We start from the raw sequence: 15,153 nt of genomic DNA on the forward strand, positions 1-15,153 counted from the left end.
TTTTGTTATCAAACTGTAGACATGCTATCTGAATTTTGGACACCAATCCTTTGTTAATTATATGCATCATAAATATTTGCTCTCAGTTTGCATCTTTAACTTTGTTGATGATAACTTTTGTTGGACATATCAACTTAATTTTAGTGACAAAAATATCAGCCTTTCATATGGTTGGTACTTCTTGCTTCTCATTTAAGAAATCTTATTTTTTTTTAAAAAAAAAGCCTTTCTCCACAACCTTACAGATATTCTATATTTTCTTTGAGATTTTAACATTTTAATTTTAAAATTAACATTGTCTATCAGGAATTTATTTTGAAGAATGCATTAAGGATTGCATTGTAAGTTTTCCTTTTGAATATGTCACAGCATAAATTATTAAATAACCCACACTTGCTGCAATGACTGTAATGCTGCTTTTGTCATATATCAAGTTTTCATACATATGGTAGCTTGTTTCTGCACTCTCTGTCCTGCTCCATTGATATATTTGTTCATTCTAAGCCAACATCACATTGCCTTAGTTATCGTGGCTTCAGTGAAACCTAGCTTTTCTAGTAGGCAGGTCCCCCTACCTTCTTCTTTTTCAAAATTATGTCAGCTATTCAGGTCTCTTTGCTCTTCCAAATGAATTTCAGGATCACCTTTATCTATTGGGATTTTGACTGGAATTTTATTCAATATCAGAGTATTTTGGAGAGGATTGCCACTTTCCTCATATCAAGTCTTCATCATCCTTCAACATGTTATGCCTTTCCATTTATTCTGGTCTTCCTTTATATCTTTTAAAATGTTTTATAATATTCTTCATAAAGGCTATGCAACTTGCTAAATTTACTTCTAGATTTTTAACGTTTTTATTGTTACTATGAATGATAACTTTTTTCTATCACATTTTCTAATTGATCATTACTGGTATTTAGAAAAATAATTCATGTTTGTCATTCTTGTGTTCAGAATCTTGTTGACCATATTACTACTAAAAGTTTGTCTTCTGTGCAGATAATAAATCAGCTGTAGTTTGTTGTACTCAACCTTTCAAACTCATATTCCTCTGATTCCTTTTTCCTCCTCTGTACTTTTATGCTTCTGTGGTTTCACCATTGTATATGCTGTTTACTTCAGGTTGAAAAGAATGTATAATTGTTACTTGTTGGATACACAGCTGTATATATTTATAAGATCAGTGTTTCATAAACTATAGGCCACAATCCATTCTTGGGTTGTGAAATCAATTTAGTTGGGGGCAATTCACATTTTAAAAAAAGAAATAGAATGGAATGAAACAAATTGTATCAGAATGCATCACTTGTATTAAAGGTGAATATTGTTTGTAAAATTCTCTCTCTCTCTGTGTGCACACATGTGCATTTGTATATAGGTTTTGATATAAAATATATTTCTTAAAAGTGTTACATTAAAAAATTTGGAAATTCTGTATTATATCATGATTTAAAATTTGGTTCTTCAAAGTTACTATAGCCTTACTAATTTTTCGCCTGCTTGATTTATCTGATTCTGTCTGATAGAAGTGTTTGAAATTTTTGGAGTCTGATTATGAATTTATCCCTTTCCCTGTAATTCGATTTTGCTCTATATATTTTGAAGCTTTGTTTTTAGATGTATATAAATTCATGATTTTTAATATCTTCCTGGTAGATTGTTTCTGTTATTGTTATGTAATTCCTCTCTTAATTTCTATTAACTTTTTGCATTAAACATCACCTCACTAGTTTTATTTGGATATATCTTTTTCCAACTCTTTACTTTCAGTCCATTCAATCCAATATGTTAATCTTTGTTTTGTAATAAATGCATTTAATACAGTTGCATTTATTTTGATTACTGATATACTTTAACTTATTTTATATTTTCTTTTTATTAACATTGTCCTTGTTAATATTCCAGTCCTTTTGGCTTTTTATTAGGTTTGCAAATTATTTTTTAAATACTTCTTTTATTATATTCTTTGTTGGCTGTTAATCTATTCTTTTAGTGATTTTCCTAAAATTTTAACATAACTTGTTTGAATTTAAAATATTCTAAAAAACATACGGTTCTTTGGCATTTCTATCCTTCTAAACAGAGTGTATTCACAGTTAATATTTAATTAAGCCTAAAAATACATTTAATTATTTTTCTCACCATTATTTCATTGTTTCTTCTATTCCTTAGTAATTTTACATTTCTTTTTATTGAATATATATACTTCACTAAGTGTGTAAATGTGGATATGTATGTGGGAGGACCCATTCAGTCTTTGTGCTTTTGAAAATGTCTTTTTTTATTTTTGCCCTCACTCTTAAATAATAATTTAACTGAATATAAATTTGTAGGCTGACAGCTATTTTCCTTTTGCATGTTAAGGATATGTTACTACATTGTCTTTTGGCCACAATTGTTGCTGAAAATAAGTTGCTGTCAGCCTTATGATTCCTTCTGGGTATTTTTTATTTTTTCTTTCTAGTAGGTTTCAGGAGTTTCTTCTTATCGCTGGTGATTTTCACTTTCACTGAATGTGTCAAGTTCTGTCCACAGAGTGTGCTTTCCATCAGAGGACACATGTTTTTTGCAATTATGAAAATTCTCAGCCCTAATCTCGAAATATTTCTCCTCCATCATTCCCTCCATCCTCTTCTTTTGGAACATCTACCAGGTATAGGTTGGAGCCTCTTCCATGTCTGTTAACCACTATATTAAAAATAACCTGTCACTCAACACTAAGTTCTGTGTGTCCATCTCACGACTAATTCTTAGTTCACTACTCTTTGGATCTAATCTGGAGTTTATCTTGTCTTTTGAGTTTTTATTTTGGTAACCACATTTTTTTTAGTTCTAACATATATTTGGGTTTTCTTAATACTCACCTGGTTTTGTTTCATATATGTCTCTTTTCTGTTTCAGAATTTCTTACTCATTGTTAATGGACATGATACCTTGGCTTATGCCTTTGAACATTCCAGACATACTTATTTTGAAGTCTTTGTAAGACTGTTTCATAAAATTAATTTTAACTCTAGGCATTTCATACTTCAATCAACGATTTTGATGGTTTTATAGGCTGTCTTCTTTAGTATTCGACTTCTGTACTTGTTATGGCAGCTACATTTTGAATGTGAGTGTGTGTGTGTGTGTGTTTCTCTCATCCTGTTTGTCTAGCAGTATTGGGGATTTGCAGTTCCTTCCATCTGACCCTCCTCTATGTCCCCAGTACAGCACCAGGCGGAATTTTCTCTGGGGTGACATTGGGGCTATACAGATTCAATCATGGGGCAGCAGGTGGCTGGCTCACTTCCTGCCCAGGAAGTTATATCTACAGCCTGCTTTCCTAAGCCAAGAATCCTCTGTGAAACTGTAGTCTCAGGAAGTGAGTTGATAATTGCTTTTTCTTAATAGACTTCTTTCTGTAGAGGGAGGATCCCCATCCCAGCCTCTGGCTTCAAGTGGTGAGCCTGGTTCTGATCCACTATTGTGCATGAAGCACTTTTACTTCCCATTTCATGGTAGGAACCACAATTTGAACTGCCACCATGTGCTTGCAGATTTGGAACAAAGCAGACCTGTGCCTTCAAACCCACTCAACACTTTGTAATTCATTGCCAGCTCTGGTCAATGGAGATGTTTATCTTGTTTCCCCCTCTCTTCTTATACTTTATCAATCACTGCAATGTGTTTGGAGCAAAGGGGGTGGATCAAAGCATTCATCTTTGATGCTTCATCTTGGCTGGAAGTCCAATCTACATTGTAAAGCTTTTCATTTTGTTTGAAATCCATTTAATTTTAGTTTCTGAAAGCTACATCTTATAGCTATATAACTCCATGCTTAAAATGACATTTTTATTAAATAATTTTACTTATATTTATTATAAAAATAGTTCCCGAAATTTATAAACACTTTCATTGCTTTAATGAAAATAAAGCAACTTAAAAGTCTGTTGTTTTTGATGGGGATTTCTGTGCTCTTCATATACCACGGCACCTCCCCCCGCCAAACCATCTAGAAAATCATGATTTCTGTAGAACTACATGGAGAAAGTGCATGATCTCACTTGTTGTCGGAAGTCAGCCTAATGTAGTGGCTAAGAGCCTTGGGAATCCCTGGGAATCACTCAGTCCTGGCCAGTGATTACTAGTTGTATGTTTTGGGCAGGTTATACAACATTTTAATCCTCATTTTCCTCATCTTCAATGTGTGGTAATAATAGAAACTAATAGGATTGTTTGAGGATCAACTGACATAATATACCTGATGTGTTTACACACAGTGCTTGGCACATAGTAAGTGCCCAATAGATGTTAACCATTGGTATCATTATGATTAAATCATGAGTATATGTGTCAATAAATTCTGTTAAATAAAACAACCAAATCATGAAGTTAGGACATAACTGGAAAGTTCACCTGAAAAAATAACAGCAAAATAAACTCTCTTTTACAATGGATTATGTGTAGTCCAAGCAGTGAAAACCACATCGATCTCCACATGAACGATAGAGTTATATCAAACAATAGTAATGTATTTTATGAAGAAAATTGGACTAAATTGAGTTTTCCAGATTAGTAAGTTTAATCAAATATGTCCCAGTCTCCAATGGTCAAAATATTACCTTCAAATTTTCCGTGGCTATGAAGCAAAACCTTGCCAGGAGAGAATCTACCTTTTATGCCTCTAAAAAGTTAGCATCTCAACATTTTTTTCTACTCTTCTGTTTTTATCAGTAGTTTCTATTCATGAAAAGACCTTCTTCATTTCTTCCCTCCTGAGGTAAAAAAAAGGTCCCAACAAACTGAAGGACGATCTCAGTCTGACAAGAGCAGTTCAACTATGCATGATGCAATGCCTATAAATATTGTCCTATTAGACAAGGGCTCAGTGGCTTAAGTGGCCTAGTTAAACAATTAAAGCTAACCTGCTTTGTCTCTTGGGCTCACAAAACCAAGAACCTGGGGACTCAATACAATCCCAGGAGACTCAACTTTAAAGCACCTTATTTAACTTGCTTTTAAAAATAGAGCACCATATTTTCATGTGTTTTACTTGGCAGACACACTGACTGAGGGGGGTTGGTCTGTCTGCCTGGTTTAGCATCAGTATACCTTTCGTTAATTGATGTAGGCAGGTAGTGTGATAAAATGAGGCATTGATGCATGTGTGAGAGCTTGTCACTTGTTCACAGAGGAGTGAGACAACAGTAGGGGAAAGGAGAGGTCAAGAGCAGGGTTTCTGCTAAAGAGAAAAAAGGCTATGTCTCCAGGGCTGAATTCATACAATATTTGGAACGAGCGTCAATGTTTGAACACACGACAACTCTTTCTTTGGGAACTTGATAGGAGCCTCAACATGCTGGGATTTTCAAGACATGTTCAGAGGCTTGTAGGTTCACCTTTAAAACCAGGCAGCATGGTTACCAGTTCATTATTCCTTGTGCCTCCAAGGTGAACTCCATTGAAGAGAACATATATTTATATTGCAAGACTCAACAGCTCTCCCCTCCTCGTGCTGAAGGTTGGAGGGAATGTACCACGCACTGTGGGAAGTGGGAGACTGGAGTTATCAACCTTCTGGTCTTGTTATTGAAAGGAAGGACATCAAGAAAAAAATCGAGATGTTGAGTTTTTTTTTTGTTTGTTTGTTTTTTTTAAATGTTGACCTTTTGTATGCCTTTTTTGGAGAAATGTCTATCAAGTCCTGAGTCCATTTAAAAAATCGGGTTACCGGTTTTTTTGCTGCTGAGTTGTAGGAGTTACTTATATATTTTGGAGATTAACCCCTTATCAAATGTATGGTTTTCAAGTATTTTCTCTCATTCTATAAGTAGCTTTTTTACTCTGTTGATTGTTTCCTTTATGGAAAAAATGCTCAGCATCGCTAATCGTCAGGGAAATGAAAATCAAAACCACAATGAGACACCACCTCACATATGTCAGGATGGCTATTAATAAAAAACCAAAAGACAGCAAGTGTTGGTGAGGATGTGGAGAAATTGGCACACTTGTGCACTGTTGGTGGGAAGACAAAATGGTGCAGCTGTTATGGAGACAGTATGGGGATTCCTCAAAAAATTAAAAATAAAGCTATAATATGATCCAATAATCCCGCTTCTGGGTATTTATCCAAAAGAAGTAAAATCAGGATCTTGAAGAGATATTAGCACTCCCATGTTCATTGCAGCTCTATTCACAATAGCCAAGGACGTTTAGGAAACAACCTAAATGTCCATTGACAGATGAATGGATAAAGAAAATGTTGTATATATACAATGGAATACCATTGGCCTTAAAAAAGATGGAATTCTGCAATATGTAACGACGTGGATAAGCCTTGAAGACATTATTCTAAGCGAAATAAACCAGTCACAAAATGACAAATACCACATGATTCCACTTATATGAGGTATCTACAATAGTCATATCCATATCAAGGAGTGAAATGGTGGTTGCCAGGAGCTGGGGGGGAAGGGGAAATGAAGAGTTATTAATCAATGGACACAAAGTTTCAGTTAAGCAAGATGAATAAGTTCTAGAGATCTGCTGTACATCGTACCTATAGTCGACAACACTGGGGACTTCCCTGGCGGTCCAGGGGTTAAGACTTCGCCTTCCAGTGCAGGGGGTGCGGGTTCTATCCCTGGTCAGGGAGCTGAGATCCCACATGCCTTGTGGCCAAAAAATCAAAACACAAAACAGAAACAATATTGTAACAAATTCAATAAAGACTTTAAAATTGGTCCACATCAAAAAAAATCTTTAAAAACCAAACCAAACAGAAAAACAATACTCTATTTGCACTGGAAAACTTGTTAAGAGGATTAACAATTTAATTTGTTAAGATCTCATGTTAAATGTTCTTACCAAAATAGGGCTTCCCTTGTGGCGCAGTGGTTGAGAGTCCGCCTGCCGATGCAGGGGACACGGGTTCGTGCCCCCGTCCAGGAGGATCCCACGTGCCAGGGAGCGGCTGGGCCTGTGAGGCATGGCCGCTGAGCTTGCGCGTCCGGAGCCTGTGCTCCACAGCGGGAGAGGCCACAGCAGTTAGAGGCCCACGAACGGCAAAAATAAAAGAAAAAAAAATGTTCTTACCAAAATAAAAAATAAAAATAAAATAAGAGAAAATAAAGAAGGGGTCCAAAGAGAGAACCTTGGAAAACTAGAGAACTACATAAGTTTGTAAATGCGCAAACCAAATCTTTTTATGGTCTGGCATTCCTAACCTTGATGTCTTTGCTCAGACTCTTTCCTCATCTTTGGATTCCCTTCTACCACCTTTTAAATGTTGGTCTTCCATTGTCTCAGATGGAAATAATCCTTCTCAACATGATGTCTGCTCCTCTTTACTGGTACTGATTACTGTCTCCTTCATGTTCAGTTATTTGTACCCTCATATATATATGTCAGGGTCTATGTTTTCTGGTGGCCAGGAAACTCAGCTTCCTACTCTGTGGTCCAGATCCTCTGGGAACTTCCTGAAGAAGGAGATGATAATGAGGAGGAAGATGAGGAAAGTCATGGTGATGATGGCAGCACATCAGAGTGGAGCAAATATAACTTTGCAGGCAGACTGTCCTTGGTTTGAACTTAACCTTGCCATATGCTAATTGTGTAGTGCTTGGTAAGTTCCTCAACTTAGCTGAACAATTATTGTTATTGTTAATTTTTGCAGTATGCGGGCCTCTCGCTGTTGTGGCCTCTCCCATTGCGGAGCACAGGCTCCGGACGCGCAGGCTCAGCGGCCATGACTCACGGGCCCAGCCGCTCCGCGGCATGTGGGATCCTCCCGGACCGGAGCACGAACCCGTGTCCCCTGCATCGGCAGGCGGACTCTCAACCACTGCGCCACCAGGGAAGCCCTGAACAATTATTTTGAGAATTAAATAAATTAACCTACATTGATATGTGCTTTAATCTAGAGCACACAATAACTGCTCCAGAAATCCTTTTTTCTTCTCCGTCTCCCCTTTACTCAGTCCACAGTAGTTCCTAGTTTAAAAAGAGCTTCTATCTTCAATGTACTAGTTAGGATTCTTTCAGCTGCAAGTGAAAGAAACCCAGCCTAAGTAAATAAAAAAAAGAGAACTTTCTGCTCATGTAACTGCAAAGGCAAAGCAAAGCTTGATCCAGGGCTCACATGATGTAATCAGAGTCCATCTTTTCTCTTTTCACTTTCCAGCTCGCTTGCTCTGCAATTGTTCACTTCTCAGGTGGGCTCTGACCCTCATGGCAGATGGCCACCAAAACTTCAGTTTCTGTCCTCAGCAACCTCAGAGGCTGGAAAGCACCTTTTCCCTAGCTGCCCCAGCCAAATTCCCAGAATTTCATCCAAGTGGTTTTCATTGGCCTGGCTTAGATCACATGCCCATCCCTGAACCAATACTGTCGCCTGAGGGAGGTGAGACTCTGAGTGGCCAAGCTGGGATCTTGTATTTCCTCTGAGCCAAGGGTGACAACAGCTCCCCCAATCATGCGTACCAAGAGAAGGGAAGAGATGGCTCCTCAAGGAAAACCAGGGGACTGTGACCAGAAGAAGGGGACCAAATGACAGGCGGGCAAAACCACAGATATTGACCATCTACATAACTTCAGTGAGGCTAGACACACCTAGGGAAAATGCCTCTTCTGCTGGGTGGAATTCCTAAAAACTCTGTGAAGATGTATAGATGCCTCCATACCTCGGTGGTTTGGGGCTTTCTTATTACTTCCCAGTGCTATGGATTTGTGTGTGTGTGTGTGTGTGTGTGTGTGTGTGTGTGTATGTATGTTTCCTAGTGGGCTAAGTGACATCTTAGAAATGTGGTGGTTTTCTCAGTGTCCTAAAAGGAAGGAGATGGCTCACTCAAAGGGGTTGAACATAAAGGGCCATATGGATAGATGTGGGCAGGGGTAGCCAACATGCGGTAGTGAGGTTCCCAGGTCTAGCATGGAGCAGCAAGAAGAAGGAAGGAGATTACCAGAGTCCAGTGAGAGCTGGACTGTGGCCTTAGGTAGAGCACAGCCGCTGTCTGAGCCCCGGCAAACAAGGAGGGAAGAAGGGGAGTAAATACCCCAGCTTCTCTCTGTTCCCACCCTCCATTCTCACGCTGCTGCCTCCCATTGGCCAAACCCAAACAGAAGCCAGAGGGCAGGGAAACCCAGGTGAGCAGGGCAGAGAGTGGAGACCTACTTCCTGGACGTAAGGTTTATTCTCTGGGAGGAAAGTGTAAGTGTGTTAGACACTTGGCACATGATCAGTGCTCTTGGGGGAAGGGGGTGTTTAGTCAGCGTCTGGCTAAATTCTGATTTATTCTCTTTGCTTTTGGAAATGTAATAATCTCTCCATCAAAGCTCCATCTATCTGCCAAAATAATGCATGTCCTTTTGTACAAATGAAAGAATTACTGCTATTATGCAAACACTGAAAGGGTACCACATTTGCATGCAAAGGGGAAAAAAGAAAAATCCTATTTGCAATAAAATTAATTATACCAGTGTGGCAAAGAGACACATGAGTATCCATTTAACATTTGGACAGGAGCAGAACTAACTTTCCTTGCCAACCCTGATGAAATAATGGGAGCCAAAAAGAAAATACTCTGAAAATAGAGGCCTAGAGAGAATTTACAGGAATTGGGAATTTCTGGCCACTTTAAGACTTCCCCCTTCAACAGAAACAAAAGATTGAAATAAAGGTTTTTACAAATACTAACCATGAATATTAATGCTCTATAGCTGACGCCTGAACCGAGCTCCTCATTAAAATAGTCTTCGGGTAGAGGAGTGTTAGCAGGCAGGATTTGCGTCTGGTGTGAGGTGCCGTGGAGAATGTGCTTTGCATCTGAAACCAGAAGGAAGGTAGATGTATTAGGGTTAAAACTTGTCAGATGTTTCTTATATGGTTGCTTTTGATCATCAGGAAATAGGAACTTTGAAAAGAAGACAAAGGAATCATTTATTTTGGAGAAGAGAAAGTTGAGCTGTCAACAGAGGGGCATTCAGTTCATAAAATGCTCCCCTGTGTCCCAAGATCCTCATGTTTTGTAGATGTTCTTGGTTTGCTTGTCTGTCTGCCTCAACCAGATGGAGAGCTTCTCGGAGGTAGGGATGGAGTCTACCTAGGTCTGATTTACCTGTATCTCCAGTGCTTGGTACAGAGTAGGCACTCAATAGATGCTGAATCGAGAAGTATATTAATGAACGAACCACAGAATTTTAATCCGAGCTCAAAGTAGTTTCAGAAATTGCCAATTCCAATGGCTCTGAAAGAATAAATGCACTTGGGGTGAGGCGTTGGGCAGTGGTGGGAGGCCGGAGGGTGGGGCAGGAGAAGGGAGATGAGATATATCTAGGAGAGATTTTTCAAAATTAAAATTGTTTTCTTTCAGTGTTCTTGAGATAATATTGACATACAGCACTGTCTACGTTTCAGATGTACAGCATAATGATTTGACTTGCATACGTCATGAAACGATTATCACAATAAGTAGTGAACCACCATCCTCTTGTAGAGATACAAAATTAATGAAATAGAAAAAAAATTTTTCCTTGGGATGAGAATTCAGGATTGACTCTCTTAACAGCTTTCATATGTAACATTCAGCAGTGTTAGTTATATATATCACGTTGTACATCACATCCCTAGTACTTATTTATCTTGTAACTGGAAGTTGGTACCTTTTATGTAACAGATTTTTTGAAGCACGTGTCCCTCACATCCACCTACCACTCCAGCCTCCACATGGATATCAGAATCCAGTGGGAGTGAACATTGTATTTTGAGAAGCTCCATTAGATGACTTGTGGTCTAACAAGGCTGAGAACCACTAGCTTCATACCCACCCCATGACCCCCCCAACCCTCTCTGCTTCCAGGGCTCAGCCCAGCGCCTGCCACAAAACAGCTGCCACCAATAGCTGTTGAGTAAATGAATGTCACAAGGGACACTCCTCAGAAGTACTGATAATTTGCCCAAAGCCACAGTCGTGTCTTGGTGGTTCAGACACTCAATCAACATGAAGGATCACCGCAGAGGAAACACTGATCATCTTTTTTCAACACATCCCCCTCTGTCCCCAAAGTCAGCATTAAAGTTGAAAGCTTCCATGTGTGAAAGAGGATGTAGGTCAGGACTTTCTGGAGTTGGAATGTCATTAAAAGGTGGGACCAGCCCTGGGAGGAAGTGTGGAGTTCCCTTGCTAGATCCTCTACTGAAGTGTTAAAGCGTGATGGAAACTCATCTCGTGAGGTTAAGATTAGATGCAGCATAAAAAGAAACGAAATTGAGTTATTTATAGTGAGGTGGATGGACCTAGAGACTGTCATACAGAGTGAAGTAAGTCAGAAAGAGAAAAACAAATACCGTATGCTAACACATATATATGGAATCTAAAAGAAAATCGTCGTGAAGAACCTATGGGCAAGATGGGAATAAAGACGCAGACCTACTAGAGAATGGACTTGAGGACACGGGGAGGGGGAAGGGTAAGCTGTGACAAAGTGAGAGAGTGGCATGGACATATGTACACTACCAAACGTAAAATAGATAGCTAGTGGGAAGCAGCCGCATAGCACAGGGAGATCAGCTCCGTGCTTTGTGACCAGCTAGAACGGTGGGATAGGGAGGGTGGGAGGGAGGGAGACGCAAGAGGGAAGAGATATGGGGATATATGTATATGTATAACTGATTCACTTTGTTATAAAGCAGAAACTAACACACCATTGTAAAGCAATTATACTCCAATAAAAACGTTAAAAAAAAAAGATTAGATGCAGCCTTTGTGGAGGCAAAGAGTGGATTAGAAGTAGAAGCTACCTAACACCATGAATCATACCACAACTCTATAATCATCATTGGGAAATTACATTGCTACCCATCGTATTCCAGGGAGTGGATGAAAGAAATGACTGCTTCATCTCACGATCTCCCAGTCTATAAAACTGATGGTAAATTGGGTTTATTTGATGACATATATAGTTTTTTAATTGAAATACAATTAAGTGACAATGTTGTGTTAGTTTCAAGTGTACAGCAAAGTGATTCAGTTATACATACATGTATATATTTCTCAGATTCTTTTCCATTGTAGGTTATTACAAGATGTTGAGTATGGTTCCCTGTGCTCTACAGTAGGTCCTTGTTGTTTACCTATTTTGTATATAGCGGTGTGTATCTATTAACTCCAAGCTCCTAATTTACCCCTCCCCCCTTTCCCCTTTGATAACCATAAGTTTGTTTTCAATGTCTGTGAGTCTATGTCTGTTCTGTAAATAAGTTCATTTGTATCATGTTTTTTAGATTCCACATATAAGTGATGTCATATGATATTTGTCTTTCTGTCTGACTTACTTCACTTAGTATGATAATCCCTAGGTCCAGCCATGTTGCTGCAAATGGCATTATTTTATTCTTTTTTATGGCTGAGTAATATGACGTATATAGTTTGGGCAATATAGTGTATTGTTTAAAGCACGGATTCTGTTAGTGTACTAAATGCCACTGAACTGTATGCCTTAAAATGGTTAAAATAGTGAATTTTATGTTATGTGAATTTTAGCACACACACACACACACGCATACATACACATAAGGCAGTTGGATTCTGGAGCCAGAAAGTTTGAGTTTGAGTCCTGGCTCTGTCACCTACTAGCTGTGTGGCCCTTGGGCAAGTTACCTAACCTCTCTGTGCCTCTGCTTCTTCATCAGCAAAATGGGGATAATAATAGCACTTCCTTCATGGGGTTGTTGTAGAGATTAAATGAGAGCTCCAAATGTGAACTCTCAGTAGTATGATTACTGCAGACGGCAACCCCCACGGGGAGATGAGGCTGTTGTTAACTTCTGTCGCTTGTCTACAAGGCTGTGCATCATTTAATAGATGAAGTAAAGACTGACAACTGAGGTTGTCTTCATTGTATGACACTGACTCAGACAGAGCCTCTTTGTGAGAGAGAATACTTTGTTTTCCCAGGCACGGTGCTAATATAAATTATTTCCTTTGCATTTCCTGAATCACAGAATCTTAAGTGCTGGAGAAGGTCTCATAGATATCGTCAGCCACATAAAGAAGAAACTGACTTGCCCGGGGATGCACTACTAGCGTGGCTTGGTCTTCTAATTGCTAGATCAGTGCTCTTTCTGCCCATCACCATAGTTGCAATAAATCAGTGCCTGGAAATGCATTTTGTTTTCACATCTGTAACATTTAAAATGAAATACACACACACACAGGCACACACACAAAAATTAAGGTGCAGAGAGCACTTCAGTTTTGCAAGAAGCCGTCTGCATTTAATTGGAATGTACCACGTTCTCTGTTTGGAAGGGAGGCGGGAAGGCCACATCCACGTACCAGGGTTCCTAGTTACAAGTAACGGAAACAAGTTCTGGCTAACGTGAGCAGTCAAGGGATTTATTGGAAGGATGTCAGGTGGCTTGAGAATTGAAGGGAGGCTGGCAAACCAGGCTCAGAAGATAACCAGAACAAGAGGCCAGGCCATGGCTACCACAGCCAAGGCCACCCTCAAGGTCAGTGTGATGGAGATGCTGCCAGGTACAGCTGCCCCTGGACCCTCAATGCCAAAGCCCCACACTCGGTCCACTGCTGCCACCGGTGAACTCTCATCCTTGGGATTGGATGCTGTGAGTGGTCCCTCACCTGCTTTTGTGTCATTGTGTCACTCTCCATGATTTGAAGTCCTAGAAGAAATATCCCATCAGCTAAGCAAGTTAGCAGGTGGTGGTGCAGGGCTTAGAGGGAAAGTCTCTGGCCTTCTCAGACTGTGGATTGGGAGGAAGGTCCCTGCCTATAGTCAAGATTTACAAAGGAGTATTCCACCCGCCCATGCCCCACCCCTCACTTTGAATTCTCCCCAGATAAGGAGGTGATAGAATGCCGAGTACTCAGAAACAGACAAAAGAACAAAAAACCCCAGAAAATCCATGGCATCAGGAGAATCCAGAAAAGATGCCTGGCCCAGACACCTGCTCCCCTCCCCTTCCTGGAGTTAGCATCCTCTACTCATCCTGCTTTCTCCCCCGCTCTCCTTCATTCCCATGAGTCCCTGTGCTCAAGGGAACAGACGCTCCAAGACGGACTCCAAGGTCAAATAAATCTCTTACAGCTCTGTTTACTTCAGTCTCCGCCAGATTCACCCCGGAACTCTTGCATATCTTCTCTGTCCAATCAGAATAAAGTCCAACTGCCTATTATTTTTATTGTGATAAAATTCACATAACACGAAATTCACCATTTTAGCCAAAAGTATACAACTCCGCACCATTTATGACACTCACAGTGTTGTGCAACTATCACTGCTGTCTAGTTCCAGAACATTTTCATCACCCCAAAAGGAAACTCCCTACCCATTAAGCAGTCACTCCCCATTCCTGCCTCCCCTGAGCCCCTGGAAACCATTAGTCGGCATTCTTTCTCCGTAGACTGACCTATTTTGGAAATTTCATATAAATGAGATCATATACTATGTAACCACCTTCCTATTCATACTCCACCTCCTTCTGCAACAGGTTCTTCTGACCTGTCTCCCCACTACCTCCGAAACCTCATCTCAGCATAGGACAGGGAACGAGCACCGGTCATTCAACTTTTCCCTGACAACATAGATGGGAGAGGGAAGTCGATGGACCTGAGAAACCATCAGAAAGGTGGTGAGAATCTCCTAGGGAGACAGAATGTAGTTGGTGTCTCTGTATGATTAAAAACCACACAGAGCAGAGGAGTGCTGGGTAGAAGCCTAGCGGGGTTAGGCTAGAGGGAAGTCTTTTAGTTGAGTTGAATTATTTCTCTCTCCCTGGGCAGGTCACTGCCCGCATCTTCATCTCTTCAAGACAGAGAAGTAGCAGGGCTCTAGTAGTGCTGGCTGGGGGTGGACAGTTGTGTCAGGGCAGCAATGGACCGGATGGGGCAGGGCAGTGATTCAGAGCAGTTTCAAGCAGTCCTACCTGCCTCTGAGTGTCCCTTCTTTCCCCCACTCTTCCCCCTGCCATTGAAGGAAAACACCTGAGCAAGAGCTGGAATTTACGTACAGGGGTGGTTTTCTGAGGCAGAGGGTTGCCCAGTGGGGAATGTACAGCCAGCAGCTGTATTTGAACATGGGTTAGAGCGCCAGAGGCTCTCCTCTTTCTATACTCTCCACCCCATGGCCCTCCCTGTAACCTAGCTAGAA

This window comes from Delphinapterus leucas, chromosome 1, assembly GCF_059928025.1.
Source record: "Delphinapterus leucas isolate spDelLeu-1000000601 "Yukka" chromosome 1, BTC_Dleu_Yukka2, whole genome shotgun sequence".
Classification (NCBI taxonomy): Eukaryota; Metazoa; Chordata; class Mammalia; order Artiodactyla; family Monodontidae; genus Delphinapterus; species Delphinapterus leucas.